General features: G+C 35.0%; 1 long non-coding RNA gene across 1 annotated transcript in view; it reads right to left on the reverse strand.

The window, feature by feature from the left end:
- The window catches only part of LOC120224165, a 45,286-nt gene extending 29,985 nt beyond the window's left edge, over positions 1–15,301 (reverse strand). Inside the window, exons 1-2 of the long non-coding RNA XR_005526489.1 lie at positions 15,247–15,301; positions 13,681–13,879 (exon numbers count right to left, since the gene is read on the reverse strand). This is a non-coding gene — a long non-coding RNA (uncharacterized LOC120224165). The remainder of the gene's footprint in view (positions 1–13,680; positions 13,880–15,246) is intronic.
- Positions 15,302–17,824: the final 2,523 nt, after the last annotated feature.

The raw sequence follows: 17,824 nt of genomic DNA on the forward strand, positions 1-17,824 counted from the left end.
TTTGTCTGAAAATGTCTTTACTTTGCCTTCATTTTTGAAGGATATTTTAACTAGTTATAGAACCTGATTATAGATTTTTTTTCTTTCTGCCTTTGAAGACAAAACTTTGAAGATGTTTTTCCATCACCATCCAGCTTATATTATTTCTAATGAAAGTCAATATTCTTATCCTATTGATTGCACTACAAGTAAAATGACTTTTTTTGTCTTGGGCTCATTTAAAAGAATTTTTGTCATTAATTTTCAACAACTGAAGTCTATTGGTATGATTTTCTTGGTTGTCTACTCTGTTTGGGACTAACTGGAATTCAGGCTGTTGGGAGTATATAATTTTCTTCAAGTTTCAAAAATATTTGACTGCTATATCATCAAAAAATTTTCTGTTCCCCCTCTTTCTGGGACACTATCCATAGATCACTTGATATTGTTCCACACTCACAGAGTCAATATGTTCATTTACTTTTGGCCCTTTTCTCTTTGTCCTTTAGTTTGAACAGTTTATTGTTGTTTGCTATACCTTCAGTTCATTTACTTTTTCTTTTAAGTTTACTTATTTATTTTGAGAGACAGAGAACAGGGGAGGGGCAAAAAGAGAAAGAGAGAATCCCAAGCTGACTCTGCACTGTCAGTGCAGAGCCTGACACAGGGCTCAAACTCATAAACTGTGAGAGCATGACCTGAGCTGAGATCAAGAGTTAGACACTTAACAAACTGAGTCACCCAGGGACCCCAGTTCACTTACCTTTTATTTTAGTGTACAGTCGGCTATGATGTTAATCTGTTGTTTTTGGGTTTTTGTTTTTCTTCATTTTGAATATATTTTTTTACATCTAAATGTTTCATTTTAGTTTCTCATATCTTGCATTCCTCTCACTTTCATGTTTTCCTATCAAAATACTTATAATTACTATTTTAAAGAATGTGTCTGCTAATTTCATCATTATACTTATTTCTATTAATTGCACTCCTAGCTATTAGTCATTTTTTCCTGCATGTGTAGTAATTTTTGATCAAATGCTGAATATGAGTTTGATGTTACAGAGTCTGGATGTTTGGTCTTTCTTTAAAGAATGCTGAGTTTCGCTGTGTCATGGTTACTTCATCTATTCCAGGTTTTTTAAAAAGCTTTGTTCAGGTGATGACAGAATATTCTTAATGTGGGAAAATTTAGCCCCATTACTAAGGTGGGACCATTTGGGGATCTCTATGGGATGCCTTGATTGGTCAACATTGTTTCTCCATTCTGCTAAATTCAAATATTTCCCAGGCCTCTTCATGCTCTCCTTTCCTGATTTCAGTCTGTAAACTACCTCCAATTAAAAGGTGGAATGAATGAATAACTTATTTCATTGTTTCCTTTCTCTTTAGGATCACACTCTTGAACTGCCTGTTTTTCAAAGTCTGAAGACAGTTCTTTCCTATATTTTGTCCAAATTTTAGTTGTTTATGGTGGAAGCACTAGTGTAGTATTTACTTGTTTTATTTTTTTTGTCTTTTTATTATAAAATAAAATTACAGAAAAACACACAAAAGAAAATGTAGCTTAGTGACTTACTGTAAGGTTAAGTATCTGCTATGTTCTAAATGTTTGTGTTTCCCTTCTTCAAAATTCATTAAGTTGAAATCCTAACCCCCAAATATGATGGTATTAGTAGGTGGAGACTTTGGATTAGTTCTCGTATAAGAGGTTCCAGAGAGCTCCCTGACCCCTTCTGCCTACTGATGATATAAGAAGTCTGCAACTAAAAAGAGGGCACTACCCAAGCATACCAGTGCTATGATCTTAGACTTCCAGGCTCCAGAACTGTGAGAAATAAACTTAATATTGTTTATAAGCCACCTAGTCTTTGGCATTTTGTTATATCTGCCTGAATGGTCTAAGAGAATAGCCTTATAACCACCATCCTGGCCAAGAAATAGAAATTGGTTAACCATCCCAGAAGTATCTCTGTGTGCCCTTTAGCACTGATAGCCGCTTCCCATCTATGTACACTATCCCAACTTTTATGACACTCATTTCTTTGTTGTTTTCTATGGCTTTTAATGACCCAAGTGGATATCCCTGGATATTACAGTTTATTTAGTCTTACCTATTTTTCTTAACTTGAATTGTGTTTTAAGTCTCCTTTTATATACAGGTGTTCCTGTTATCCCTTCTTTTCTTTACTAATTATTTGTTGAAGAAATGAGATGTTTGTCCAGTCTGGTTTCTCATAGTCTGGATTTTTTTTATTATATACTTGTGATGTAATTCAACATGTTCTATTTTATTCCATTTCCTGCAAACTGTCTTTAGGATCTAGAAATTTGATAAAATTACATTTTTATCCCTTTGGTAAGAATATAATCTTTTATCTCAAGGTACATGTTTTCTCTCGATTTTGATGTTAGCAGCCATTTGTGCTCCATGTCTAAATTCTAATTTATTAGTATTTATAAAATACCTATGATATCCTAATATTTTTATTTATTAGCTGGAATGGTTAATAAGACACTTCCTCATTTGCTACTTACCAAGTGGTATTGTTCATTTAGGAAAGGAGAAATGAATGCTTCCCTTTTTATTAATATTTTTAAGATAATGATTTCTGACTGCATTAGTTTTCTTTGGCTGCTGTAACAATCACAAACTTGGCATCTTAAAACAACATCTATTTATTCTTTGATAGTTATAAAGGCCTTAAGTCTGAAATGACTCTTTTGCAGCTAAAATCAAGGTTTCAGCAGAGCCACATTCACTCCAAATTCTAGGGGAGAATCTTTTTTCCAGAGACCAGTGCTGTATGCCATTGCATTACTTTACTCCATTCCTCCATCTTCTTCCTCTGACTCTTTTTCTACCACATGACATTCTTTTCTGTCTGTAGTCAAATCTCCCACTGCCTCCCGTATAATAGTACTTGTCATTATATTTAAAAGCCACTTGGATAATTAAGGAACTTCCCATGTCAATATCTGTAACTTAATCACAACTACAAAGACACTTTTTTCCTCATAATGGTAAAATTTCTAACAACTGAGCATCTTTACAGGCCTCTCAGTGACCAATGAAGTCTTTAAAAAATATTGTTTATTATGAAATTACATATTTAAACATATTTGATTAGTTTCAATCCATTGTGATTTTTATGTATCTATGGCCAATGAGGGCCTCAATTTGACTTCTGAATCCTTTTGATTATTTCTCTGATATGCAGTATTTCAATATGTTCTGGTACATTTTTTTTGGTATAAACCTGGAATCGGTCATTTCTTGAAGCAGCCATGGTTTCCTTAAAAAAATTATAAAACAATAAACTGGAAACCAGGACCACTATTTGCTGCTGGCTGATAGGTTTTTTTTTTCTAAGGTTTTACAAATTCAGATTTTTTATATAGCCTTTTCAATTTTGTACCTGTTTTATTCCATTATGATAATCTGGTTCTCAAGATAACACAAATAATAGATTTAGAATATATCATAATTACTCATTTGCTTTATCCTACTTATGCCTTGTCACATTTAAGTATTTTAAATGGGCTAATCTATTTTTTGGCATAAACCAAGGATGTTAAAAAAAATCCCATGGTAATAGCAGTTTGATGCCCTTATTAAATATGTGCTCTTTTCCATAGATTCCCAGAGGAATTTTGTTTCTTTAAAGTCCAGTCATTTTATTAGAATATGTCTTGGTCTTGATTTTTCTGGGTTGATATTATCAGGTAATAGTGTGCTCTACTAATATACACTTTATAATAATACATTCAGCAAGTTTTTTAGTATTTGCTCTATTACCCAGATTTCCTATTTTTTCTTAAGGAACTGCATTTTCATATGCTGAATCTTTTAGATCTTTGGCATTTGTCATTTTCTCTCAAATCTCTTTTATCTCTTCATTTTGTTTTATTTTTGTTTTGTTTTAATTCTCTTCGTTTAATCTATTTCTAATAAGAGATTACTTGAGTTTGGGGCATATATTTTCTCTAGTTTATTGATCAGATCTGATATAGTTTTCTTCTTTGAGCTGTATCAACTAATTTATGAGTTTTCCTAGTTCTGATTCTTATTTTTTCATCTTATATTTTTCCTAATTTTTTATCTCATTTGGAAATGGTATGTTTCAATATGCATATATGTTGAATATGTCTTTCTAGCATGTTTGCTTTCTTTGGTTTATTCTATTATGTCATATTTTCTTGTAGTTATTTGTCCAGTATTTGATTTCAATAGTTTTTTAATGCTCATTTCTATGTTGATTTACTTTTCATAAATCTTAGAAGATTTAGTTCAGATAGCTTCTTTACTTATGAGATTCTTTTTACATTGTTTTCACATATTAGTAAAACTACAATGGCTTGCTGGGGGCAGATTCTAGCTGCTTCCTTTTCCCTTTTATCTGGACCTTCTTTTTCCTTCATTTCAGTTGTTCCTAATCTAAACAATTTTGTTTCATCCCAGCAGTTTCTTTAGTCTGAAGCCTTGTACTTGGAGGAAGTCCTAGTGGGTCAGTTACAAAAACTTATGGAACTAGCCAGTTTACTGTTTATTGGAATATGCTAAACCTCTTCCAGTTTTATGTACTGTTCTCCAGTTGAATTGCTATGATTTCCAGTGAGTAACTTTTACTTTATGTGGGGCTCTTCTATTCTCTGGTCAATCAGATACTCCATTACCTCTCTCTGCTTGTCCCTGCATAGACACCAACAAGATACAATGGCTTCTCACTACCTGCTTGTATTTTGAAGCTGCCAGAGTAAAACTTTATTAGGGTGATGCTAAGAGGAACACAACACAAATGGTAAGAAAAGAACAGTTTTTTTCTTCTTTGTCTTGTGATAACCTTTTATTGCACCCCTATTGCCAGAGGTTGACAAGAAGTAAAATGACCAGTCATAAATGCAATTTTCAGAGTTCTAATTCCAGCATTACAAAGCAAAATATAGAACAGTAAAATTTGAAGCTGAGAGATAAAATAATAAATTTGAAGTTAAGAGATAAGAGCTTAAAAACTGGCTTCTATCATATGCTCTTTGTAAACTGTGCCTTTTGTCATTGTATAGTCTTTATCTTATTTAGAACTTTTAATCTTAATACATTTTATCTGATAATAGCATTATCTTTCCTCCATTTTTTACATGCAATTGTTTATCTTTTATGCCTTTTTTTAAATTTTCAACATTTCTTCACTACTTTGTTTAAATACTTTCTTTAAAAAAAGAATATATTGATAGGTTTATCTTTTTCAACCCAATCCAAGAAGCTATTTTATACATTGGGGAAGTTAATCATTCATGTATTATTTCTTTCATCCTGCTTTGCATTTTTAAGAATATTTCCTTATTTTCCTTTAAGTATTTCTCTTATTCAGTTTTCTTGTTTGATCATTACTCTTCTCTTTTCCTTCATTATGAAATTCTATTGCACTTTTTCATGCAACTGGTGATATTTTCATATATTCAAAATGAAATCCATATGAAAGTAAGGGTTAAATGGAAATAAGATACCAACTATTTCTGTTTGCTAGGTACTCTGTTGCTTCACTGGATAAGCCCTTTGGAACACTTTTATTTCACCTCTCCCTGGCCCCAAATTTTTTGAATTAGTTGATATACTTTAGTTGCCTTTAGTCAGAGTCTATTATCAGGGTTCCTTTGCAGTATGCCCCTTTTATTTCAAGAAGCATCAGTTAGTGTTTATATTATGAATACTCATTCACTCTGCATCTCTGTTTAGATATATCTTTAGGTAACAATTGTGTCAGAGCTCATCATTCTTTCATTTACTCTATTTTCCCATGTCTTGAGATCTGCTTTCTTCGCTGTTTGATTATAGTCCTTTCCTTTACTACTTCCTCAGTTGTGCTGCTGAGTGATATATTTTATCAATCTTCACATATTTATAAACAACTAATTGACAATTAAATGATATCTTGATTGTATTGGAATTAATGGATCATATAGTCTTTTGCTAGATATAAATTATACTAAATTACCTAGCTTCTAATATTGTAAATTTGTTAATTTGTGATTGCTGGTATTTCCTTTTTCATTAACTGTTACTGAGGTCCTATATTTTCTATTGACTATAATGTAAATCTTGGAATTGGGGTTTGATTGCAGTACTGTGTACAAATAAACCATGATAATTTTGATGTATTAAGAATTTGGTTATTGGGGTGCCTGGGTGGCTCAGTCGGTTAAGCATCCCACTTCAGCTCAGGTCATAATCTCATGGCTTGTAAGTTCATGCCCTGCATCAGGCTCTGTGCTGACAGCTCAGAGCCTGGAGCCTGCTTCAGATTCTGTCTCCCTCTCTGCTCCTCCTCCACTCACACTCTGTCTCTTTCTCTAAAGTAAAAAACATTAAAAAAAACTTTAAATAAAAGAAGAAAAGAAGAAAAAATCAGTAATGATTACTCTGCAATAGCTGATAGGAACTCTCTTCCTTTTCTGCAATGTCATTTTTAGTAAATAACTCTTATTTTAACTTTTGAGTCTATGGTCTTATTTTCCACAATAGTGTTTTTCTTTATCAATCCTGCCAAAGTGAGTTCTTTTATTCTGTTGACAAATAGCTTTCTCAAGTTCAAGACATTTTTTTCTATAAAATATTTAATTATTGATGCTACTGCATCATTATTCTTCCCCTTTTTGGAAATCCTGTGCTATTCACTATTGAGTCTTCTGTATGTGTCCTTCAGTTCTCTGATCTTTTCTTTCATACTTTCCATCTGTTTGTATTTTTGTTCTGTGCTTTGAGATGTTCTTCCACTTGATCTTTCATGTTACTGTTGTGTAATTCATGTGCTAGTTTTCAAGTATGAAAATCATGATTCAAATCCTTGGGCTGGGATAGCATGTGATGTGGATACTAATTAAGTAGTCCTAAAATTTCCAGGCTAAAAAGTCTGGTCTGAAATAAGTACATAAAATCAGTGTAAATTAATCTGGTCTGAAATAAGTATATAAAATCAAATAATAAATTTGTTAGTTTTGCTAAGGCTGCCATAACAAAATACCACAGACTGGGTGGCTTAAACAGCAGAAATTTATTTTCTTAAAGTTCTATATGCTGAAAGTCTAAGATTAATGTGCCAGCAGTGCTTATTTCCTCTGAAGTCTCTTTCCTTGGCTTGTAGATGGCTGTACATTTGCTGCCTCTTCACATGGTCTTTTCTCTGTATGTGTACATACCTCTGGTATCCGTTTATGTATCCAAATTTCCTCTATTTATGAGGACATCAGTCAGATTGGATTAGGACCCTGCCTAATGGCCTCATCTAACTTAATCATCTCTCTAAAGAACTTGCCTCCAAATATGGTTACTTTCTGAGCTGCTGGGGGTTAGGATTTCAACATATGAATGTGGGGGCGGGGGAGGTCACAAATCAGATCATAACTGTCACTGTAGAAAGAGATATTCGTTGACAGTTTTTTTATACACATTAACTAATTCTCATACCAACTATATGTCTAACAATTCAGTTCAAATCAAGCTCTAGCAGTTTAAGAATTTAGTCCCGGGGCAGTTGGGTGGCTCAGTCGGTTAAGCTTTCAACTTCAGCTCAGGTCATGATCTCATGGTTCATGTGTTCAAGCCCCGCATCATGCTCTGTGCTGACAGCTTAGAGCCTGGAGCCTGCTTCCGATTCTGTGTCCGCCCCCCCCCCCACCCTTCTCTCTCTGCCCCTGCCCGACTCATGCTCTGTCTCTCTCTTCAAAAATAAACATTCAGAAATATTTTTTAAAAAAAAGAATTTAGTCCCTCAAGACTGCACCCACTTCAGAAGCTAGGCAAATAGGGTGCCAATGATACCTATAGTTCTGCTCAGCAAACTAAGTATTCTTGAGTTCATCCGACTGCCTCCCTAGGTTTGATAACTCACTAGAACAAATCACAGAACTTAGAAAAGCTTTTTACTTGTGACTATCAGTTTAACTCAGGAACAGTCAAATGGAAGAAGTACACTACCCACTTAGCACCTTAATGAGTTCAACTGGGAAATTCTCTGAATCCCATCAATTAGGGGTTTTATAAAGATTACATAGGCACAATTGATTAAATTATTTCCTATTAGTGATTAACTCAATCTCCAGCCCCTCTCCCCTCCCTGAAAGTTTGGGGTGAGACTGAAAGTTCCACACTCATAATCATGGACTGGTCTTTCTGGTGACCAGCCCCCATCCTGAAGCTACTAGAGACCTGCCTTATCACTAAGGAAATTCCAAAGGTTTCAGAAGCTTTGTGTCAGGAACCAGGGACAAAAATAACATATTTTATTATACCATATTTGTGCAAAAAGGTGACACACTGCTTTTAAGCCCTTGATGAATACAGACCATAAAAAAAGTCATTTAAAAGTTGTAGGTCTCCCTTTTTAAGAGGTTAAATTTACCTTTAAAGCAGATTTTCTCTTTAAGAATGGCCTGTAAAGTGAATGCAAATCAAATTATTCCTACTCCTGGGAAAACTTCAGGTATCTTGAATATGAGTATCTTAGAGAAAGTAAACATTTTATTTTGTAAACTCAATGTATCTAGGTATTAGGTTTCTGCAGAATTTTTGGCTTCCTTAAGAAAGTGTCTTTTCTCTTTGGATTTGGATTGCCATGTGTATTATTGTTGCTGTTTTTCCTTGAATAGTTGTTGGAACCTTTCTTTTGCACCTTCCAGTCACTACATGGCATTTGTATTTATTGCCTAACTGTTAATATGATGCCCAATTACTGATTTTGTACTTTATATAAACAGAATAATACAGAATGTACCATCTTGTCTGGTTTTTCCTCATTTTGTGAAATTCATCCATGTTGATTTGCACACTTGTAAACTGTTTTATCATATATATTGCAATATCATATTCCATGGGTGAATATACCACAATTTATCTATTCTTTGTTAATGGACATTGGAATATTCTTCAGTTTTTTGCTATTACAATATGGCAATAAATATTCTAGTTTATGTTTGTTGGTGAATGAATGCATGAGTCTTCTCTTGGGTATACACTTAGAAACAAAACTGTTAGGTCACAGGGTATATATATGTTCACCTTTAGTAGACACGGCCAAACAGTTTTCCAAAGTACCAACTAACACTCCTACCAGCACTGTATAAGAGGTATGATTACTCCACATTTTTGCCAAGTCTAGTATTAAAGGTGAGGTTTATTTTTTTAAGTGCCTTCTTAAGTCTTTTGCTTGTTGTCCCCCTCCCCACCAACCATCATTGGGTTTTTTTCTTATCAATCTCTAGGAGTTCTTTACATAATCTGGATGCCAGTCTTTGTCCAATATATGTATTGAAGATACTTTCTACTACTCTGAGTGACTTAATCATTGTCTTAATGAACAGAAGTTTTTAATAAGACCGATTTATCATTTTACCTTTTTGTTTAGAGCTTTTTTTAAGAACTCTTTACTGATGTGTAACAAGATTAATCTCGTCCAAAGAAAGGTATGGCCCTCATCCCTGGCTCCTGGGAGGTAACTGTAAGCCCTTGAAATGTCCTGCCTCATAAGAGTGTCTTCGTATACCTGGGGGCCTTAAGCCATGCCAAGTAGTCTATACTAACAATGTGATTTATGTTGGGGACCTTGGTCCATGTGGTATCACACTGACCTCTGCAGGAGCAGAAGACTAAGATCAGCAATGTGGGAAGAGAGCCATAACTATGTAACTTAACCGCCCCCCCCCCGCCCAAAAAAAACCGCGAGGCACCAAGGTTTGGTTGAGCCTCCCAGGTTGACAACTCTGTGTGCATCGCCACATATCACTGTTGTGAGAAACAAGCACTGTTCACACAATGCCACTCAGACAGAACTACTGGAAGCTCTCTATGCCAGGTCTCTCCCATACCCTGCCTGATGCACACTTTCCTGTTGCTGATTTTAATCTGCATTCTTTATTGTATAAACTGTAACCATGAGTATACAAGCTTTGCTGAGCTCTGTTAGTGAATTACTGAACTTGGGGTGGTCTCAGGGATGTCCTCAATTACAGCCTCTTAAAAGTCAGGCAGAAATTCTCCTGTTTCCTCTGAAAAGCTTTAGTAGTTTATCGTTCACATTTAGTTTGTAATTCCTTTACAGTTGGTTCTGGTATTTGGCATCTAAAGACAGATCAAGATATACACGTTTTTCCATGATATTCACTTGATCTTGTATCATTTATTTAAAACCACATTGGGAGCTACACTGTTTAACCACTTTTGTCCTAAGTCAGCTGACCACCTGTTGTTTGTTTTTACTGTTTGCATATACTAACTCCTCCAGTGTTTTGTTCTTTAAGAATAACTTAGTCATTCCTCATTCTTTGTAGATCTGTAGTTTTCAGCTTGTCAATTTAATTAAAAAAAAAAAACTATTGGGAATATTGATGGGGGTTATGCTGAATTATAAATTAACATCTTTACCTCTGACATCTTTACAATATTAAAACTACTAATCCTTCAACATGGTATATTACTCTCTCCATTTATTTAGATCTTTATCTCTCAAAAATGATTTGTAATTTCCAGTATAGAGTTAGTGCCCATCCTTCTTTCTTTAGATTTATTCCTATCTTTAGATTTATTCCTAAAAAACATAATTTAAGTGATGCTGCTGTAATTTATATAATTGGTATGTATAAAAAAAAAACCCAAAAAATCTACAAACTATTAGAATTAATAAGAAATATAGAAGCTTCTAGGTGCCTTAATCAGTTGAGCGTGTCAGACTCTTGATTTCGGCTCAGGTCATGATCTCAGTGTCAGACTAGGCACTTAGTGTGAAGTCTGCTTAGGATTCTCTCTCTCTCTTCCTGTGCCCCTCTCATGCATGTGCCCGCTCCCTCTCTTAAAGAAGGAAAGAGAGAAAGAGAGAAAGACGGAAAGAAAGACAGAAAGAAAGAAAGATAGAATTGTCGCTGCTATGAAGACAATAAAAAAAAATGTTTTAATTCTATATATAAGCAATAAATAGAAAATATAAAAAAGATAGTCTAATGTTTTATTAGATAAAAATATTTCTCTTTAAATATCGCTTTTACAAAGGTATATGGAATTTAAGAATAATTTTAAAAATACTGTCTCTGAAATTTCCTTTGCAATTATTTCTAGTTTTAAGAGAAAAAACAACATAAGAAATGTAAGTCATTGGTTGTCATTTTGGTAGAAACATATATTCCAATAAATGAATAAACAGACATGTTATAATTTAACGATTTTTATAGTTAAGGTTTTACTATTTACTATTGGTCATCTCTTTGGCATTTGAGACTAACACTGAACTTTTCCTTTCCCTTTTTTTAATGCAGATTACATAATGTTTTTTTCAAATTACATACAGTTCAAAATTGAGTACTAGCATCGTAAAGACTTACAAATCAAAACTTAATAACAAGAACTAAAATCTGCTCTTATATGGAGTTTAAAGCTTGTTTTTAAACAAATCCCAGGACTTCAATTACCGTATTTACTACTGAGTGTGCAAGCTTATTACTGCAATTAGATGCTATTTTATTTTAGAATAATAGAGTATCTATAAAAATACAAATTATTATGACATTCCAGTTTAATCTACTAAGGTGCTATTTTTAATTTGTCAGCAAGTTCTAACAATGGTCTTGTAACCTTGTGATTAGATCAGCACACTATTTCATTTACCTATAATTATATAAGTTCTAAGTATCAGACTAATCTTCAAGGAAATTAATTATAATAAATTAATATGTATTATTTTGTGATTAATTCCTGGCTTCTCAAAAAGATAACTAGAACTCTACTATTTCCAAGGGGGAGAGGGAAGAGGAAAAAGCCCTGCATATCAATCAACTTTCTTTAGTAAGTACAAGGTAGCACAAGGACAGTAGTTGATGGTCTGTCAAATCAGACAGATCAGTGAATCAGTTACATTTCAAAGATGGTAAATCTGTTGTGTACTGATAGTTCAATGGGCCACACTCTGGAGTTAGATTACATTGGATGATATGACATCTCTACAGTTAGTTCCTATGATAATGTGATTTATAATAACCTTGGAATTTCCTGAGCAAGAGAGCAAAGGAAACATCAATTGTTGTATTTTTTTTTTTTTTGTCTTCAGTTCCAGAAAGCACTTTAGAGCCATAAAGGTAAAATGAATGTCTTGTTATTCATAACAAGCCTCTTTCCACCACAATTGGGTTCACATTACTGGGTGACTTTTGAAAAGCACAGAAGGATGGAGACAGGTTGCCAGGCGAGCTAACTAGGAATAGAGGATTAGAACTTTTAGTCTCACCCCTTGATGAGAAGAGAGAAGAGAGAAGTTGGAGGGTGAATCAGTCACTAGCAGCCAATGATTTAATCAATCATACCTTTGTAATGAAGCCTCTATAAAATCCCAAATAGATGTTTTGAGAACATCCAAGTCGATGAATACATAATAAGGGAGAATGGCACACATTAGAAGGGCATGGAAACTCCTAGTCCTTTTCCTGTACCTTGCCCTATGCATCTCTTCCATCTGATTGTTCCTGAGTCAAATCTTTTTTTAAAAAAAAAATTTTTTTTTAATGTTTATTTATCTTTGAGGGAGACAGAGCACAAGCAGGGGAGGGGCAGGGAGAGAAGGAGACAAACACAAAGCAGGCTCCAGGCTCTGAGCTGCAAGGCTTGAACCCATGAACCATGAGATCTGAGCCAAAGTCAAATGCTTAACCAAATGAACCACCCAGGTGCCCCGAGTTGCATCTTTTTGTAATAAATCAGTATTAAAATGAATAAAATGTTTCTCTGAGTTTTGTGAGCCACTCTAGCAAATTAATTGAACTCGAGGAGAGGGTATGTAAGAGAAGATAGGTGATAACCTGGACTTGCTACTGGCATCTGAAGTGGAACTGGAGACAGTCTTATAAGACTGAACTCTTAACCTGTGACCCAAAGGAGAGGTCATGGGAACCTCTGACCTATGGCTGGTCATTCAGAAGCAAAGGTAACTACCCAGGCTTGCAACTGCTACCTGAAATAGAGGGCAGGAGCGTCTGGGTGGCTCAGTTGGTTAAGTGTCTGACTTCGGCGCAGGTCATGATCTCACGGTTTGTGGGTTCAGGCCCCGCATCAGGCTCCGTGCTGACAGCCAGCTCAGAGCTTGGAGCCTGTTTCAGATTCTGTGTCTCCCTCTCCTTCTGACCCTCCCCTGCTCATGCTGTCTGTCTGTCTCTCTCTCTCTCTCAGAAATAAATATAACATTAAATTTTTTTTTAATTTAAAAAAAATGAAATAGAGGGCAGTCTTATGGGACTAAGCCCTTAACCTGTGGAATCTGATGTTATCTCCAAGCAGACATTGTTAGAATTGAGTTAAATTATAGGACACCCAGCTGGTGTTGGGAGAATTGATTGCTGATATGGGGAACCCCCCGCCACCAACACACACACACACCCCCCACATGTTAGAATTGGTGGCCAGAATCTTTAGTGTCCCAAAATGGGAATTCTTAATTATTTACCTATAAGGTTTATAAGTCCTTTTGTAAGGAAAACAAAAAAACATATCTCAACTATCTAATTTTGCATACTAAATACATATTATGTTTGATACCCAAGTACAAAACATAAATAGCCTTGTTCAGGTGTGGCTCATCTTTACAACTGGCCCAGCCATTAGGCTAAAGACTATGGCATGATGGGTCCTTTACCTATACATGTGATTTCCATAAAAGGATCCGGCAAAGATACCTTACTTAGAAGTCCAAGCTTTAGCTACTCAGAGGATGCTTTTGCTCTGTAAAGGGCAGATGATGTTCTTCAAGCTTTCCGGCATGCTTGTTTAGCCATAGTATTGGGCTGTAGGTGCCTTCATCCACCAGAGGTGGCACAAGCCAGTAGATGTAGAGAGATAAAAGACATAGGAGGTAAGGCTTAAGAAGAAAACATGCTGTAAAGGATAAAGAAGCAAAATTATCCTCGTGCACACAACTTACTCTCCCAAAAGGAGTTCAATGCAAATATAATGTTGGTAACTTCAAGAATTTCTAACTTGTTTATGCTCCTTCAATACTGCTTAGGCCTCAATATTTATCACAGACATGCAATAAAGCTGGTATGTATATACCTGTCTCATCCACTGGACTTAGAGAACCCATACTCTCAGAATCTTGAACTTGGAGTGGAACTGAATAAGGGGAACTTTAAGTATGAATGTCAATCCACAAAATAGGTAAAATAATGTTAATTTTGAAGGTGTACACATTTTGGGTTAATTTTTCAAAAGATCTTAATAAATGGGTATGAAAGTAACCTCTCATTGAAATGGTGTTAATTTTTCTGTCTCTGTATATATTATTTTCTTTACTAAAACAATGTGGAAAAAAACAGAAGTATTCACAATTTACTAAGAGAAAAATGTGCCTCTTTGGATTAGCCTGGCCAATAACAATGCATGTTAATTTGAATTAATATAAATCATGAATTAAAAGTTGCAGTTGCATTTGAGCTAAATTGCATCATTCTGCACAAGTCAGAAAACTACATAACTCATTATCAAAGTCATAACTTTGGTGATTATGAGTTTTATACATCCAATGGGATCAACTGTTTGATGATAGTGAATGTGTCCTAAAAATTACCTACATATAAGTTTTTTTATTTTAAATACAAAAAAAATGTGTTTAAAATTCTACTGAAACACTGAACAGCTTTTAGTTACAAAACCTGTCCTTAAGGTAATCTAACACATACAAATCAGGTTATTAACATTACTTAGTAAACAGTTACAACTGAATTGCCAAGTGTTTTAATTGTGGGCAATGGAGTTAGAAACAAAGGAAAAGATCCCATCATTTTGTGGGAAAATGACTGTGTAAGTTTTTTTAACTACACTGAGAGTAATATATAATATTATTTACATTTTGATAGATAATTAAGTTTCAACAGCTAACTTAAACTTAGAAACACAAATGTGGCACTTAAGAAAATGGACAGGGAGAATTGTGTTTCTTTCTGCCTCATTCTTTTCTTCTTAGTATCCCCCATCCCCGCAAATAATAAATCTTCTAGTGAGTTAGGATAAAAACCTCGCAGTGAGAGCTGTTGCTTCCCCTTCTTTCACATCCAGACCTTGAGTAAATTATGTTAGGTCTGTATTCAGAATACATCCAGAATGTTTCCGCCAGTGTCCTTGCTATCACTCATCTGGCCCATCCAGTAACTACTAGTAAACAACTTCTTAAAAAAGATGTTTGAGGTACTTCAGTACACAGAAAAGAGCACTGTTGGCCTTTACAAAAGAAATAAACCTCTTACCTATCCTGAAACTCACTACGGTGCATTGTTCTAGGACATAACTGTCAGGGCACCTGAAAGTCAATACTGAGAAAATTAATGACTAGGTAAGATTCTAGCAATAAATAACATTCACCCATGAAAAATTAAGCTAAGTGATAAAAAGCCCAATCTCACTAACAAATATATTTCAATAATTACTTTTTATAATTATTCAAAATTATGATATTTATACATTGATCATTTGTATATTAGTAATAGTCACAATGATACAAAAAATTTCCCTAGATTGACTTAATTTTTGAACCTTATAACCATAAGATATGCAATAAATATTAATATACATTTTTTTTGGCTGCAGCAAAGAATGATAACTAGTAGGACTTCTATGCCTAAAACCATACTAGATAAAAATAGAGTTCTGTAGGTCTGGGTTTCTTAGTAGCATAGCAAAACTGACGTTTCGGGCTGGTTAATTCTTTGTTGTTGAGAGTTGCTTTATGCAATGTAGGATATTTTGCAATATCCCTGGTCTCCTTCCACTAGATACTCAGTAGCCCCCACTCCATAGCTATGATACTAAAAATGTCTCCAGATATTGTCAAATGTTCCCTGGGGGGGGGGGGGTCAATAGTCCCTGAGAACTATTGCTGTAAATGTAAAGGACAAAACAGCAATACAATGTAACACTTAGACAAGCAAAGTATTAGTTCACTTTTTAAAAATGGATGATGAGTACCAAAATACTTAATTCCATTGCATACACTTAAAAGAGTGACTACTACTATAAAATGTCATTTTACAATGCATTGGAAATTACATTATTTGCCATTATTTAAATTTATGGGGAAGAACTTTGGATGTTAGCTTATAATTCATTGACCAAAAGCATCCTGTAATTTATAGGATAGGTGGGTAATGTACTGTATCATTCACTGACTAATCTTTCTCCAAACCCTAACATAGTAATTAGTACACTCTTGAATTTCTGTCCTATAGCTCTAAGGCTTTTTGTTTTTTTACCTTGAAGAATGTATTAAATTTTTGAACACTGTCTTTTTTGACAAACGTCTAGAAAACGTAACTGTATCAGGGCTTTTACACATATGTAAAATATTTAAAGACAAAGCAAATATTTTCAAAATTCAATTTGTATAGACTAGTAACCTTTTTTATTTCCACACTTCAAATGATGCCTATAGAAATCCAAGGATTTGGAGGTTGAGAATAGTTTAAGAACTCCAAAGATCTTTTCCATACATAGAAGCAATTCCTCTTAAATCCTGTTACTAGTCACCTAACTAGTCTCAAACTATGGTCCAATTCTCTCAGCTTAACCACTTTACTGTCAAGAATTCTAATGGATTCATTCTAGCTATAAATATAAAAATGTATGTAGTGTTTTTATTGTTTTAAAGAATTTTCACATAAATTATCTGGTACTAATAAACACATCTCCAGGACAAGTAAGAAAAATAATAGGGACAGTAAATTCTTAGTTTAGTAAAAGACTTGCCTAGTTTACAATTCAGCAGTGGCGGCCGCAGCAGCAGCACAGATGACATCTCCAGGCTAATCACACCAGACGCTTTCCTTAGGAAATCCTCATTTGAGGTCTTGCTCATAACTTCACATAGTACGGATTTCAGGGACGCAATTTAAATAAAATTACTGCCAAAGGTGGCACAAAGTCCTTAGGTGTAAAAGTCAAATTTCTTAGTCATCTTATACATGACTCTGAAGACTAAATCTTACAAGCTGTCTGTATTCAATGTAGTATCATTTAAAAACTCCTTCTATGTTGAATATATTTATTGTTGAAAGGCTTTTAAAGTTTGAACTCTTATATCAGGAAGGACAATATATTAAACTTAACAGTACTTTCCAAGAGAATAGCTGCGTTTTTTGCAATCAAGTAACTGTCGAGAACAATACAGAGAAATGAATTTGATAATCCAGTAGAGGTTTCTTATTAAGCCCTTGTAGAGTTGATCTATACATGCCAGTTACCAGTGTCTTCTAAAAATCACTGTTCAATCCCTAAAGTTAATTCGGTGAAGACTCGGGTTTTTAATACGGTATCAGGAACCACGTTTTTCTCTGAACCACTTCCCATATTAACTATTCGAGCGCTAAAACTAAAAAGCATTATGTATCTTCAGCTACTGCTAAAGAGACAGGGTTCCCTAAAACTTAGACCAAAACAAGGCGCTATAGTTCAGCATTTCCGAGTTAGTTTTGCAGTTGTGGCGTGAATCTGAGCCAAAGTGCCTGAGCGGAGCGCCAGACAGCCCCGCGTCCCCATGACTACCGCCACAGCAACGCGTCTTGGCCCGAGGGCAGGCCCGAGCCCGTGGACGCCGCGGGGCGGAGTCGGGGGGATGGGTGGGCCTAGAGCACCAGCCCGCTGCTCACGGACAGCGCCGGGAAATTTACTTCTCCGAGCAGAAGAAAACGGCTCTAGGGCGGGCTGTGAAAACAAGAGGGGAGCAAGGCAAACCCTGCCAAATGCTCATCCCCGCATCTTCGCAGCAGTTAGCGCAGAACTCCCGGCGACCCCAGGCCGCGTCGTTTCCCTCTCCATCACACTTTCCATTTA

This window comes from Hyaena hyaena, unplaced genomic scaffold (assembly GCF_003009895.1).
Source record: "Hyaena hyaena isolate Hyena2069 unplaced genomic scaffold, ASM300989v1 scaffold_1118, whole genome shotgun sequence".
Classification (NCBI taxonomy): domain Eukaryota; kingdom Metazoa; phylum Chordata; class Mammalia; order Carnivora; family Hyaenidae; genus Hyaena; species Hyaena hyaena.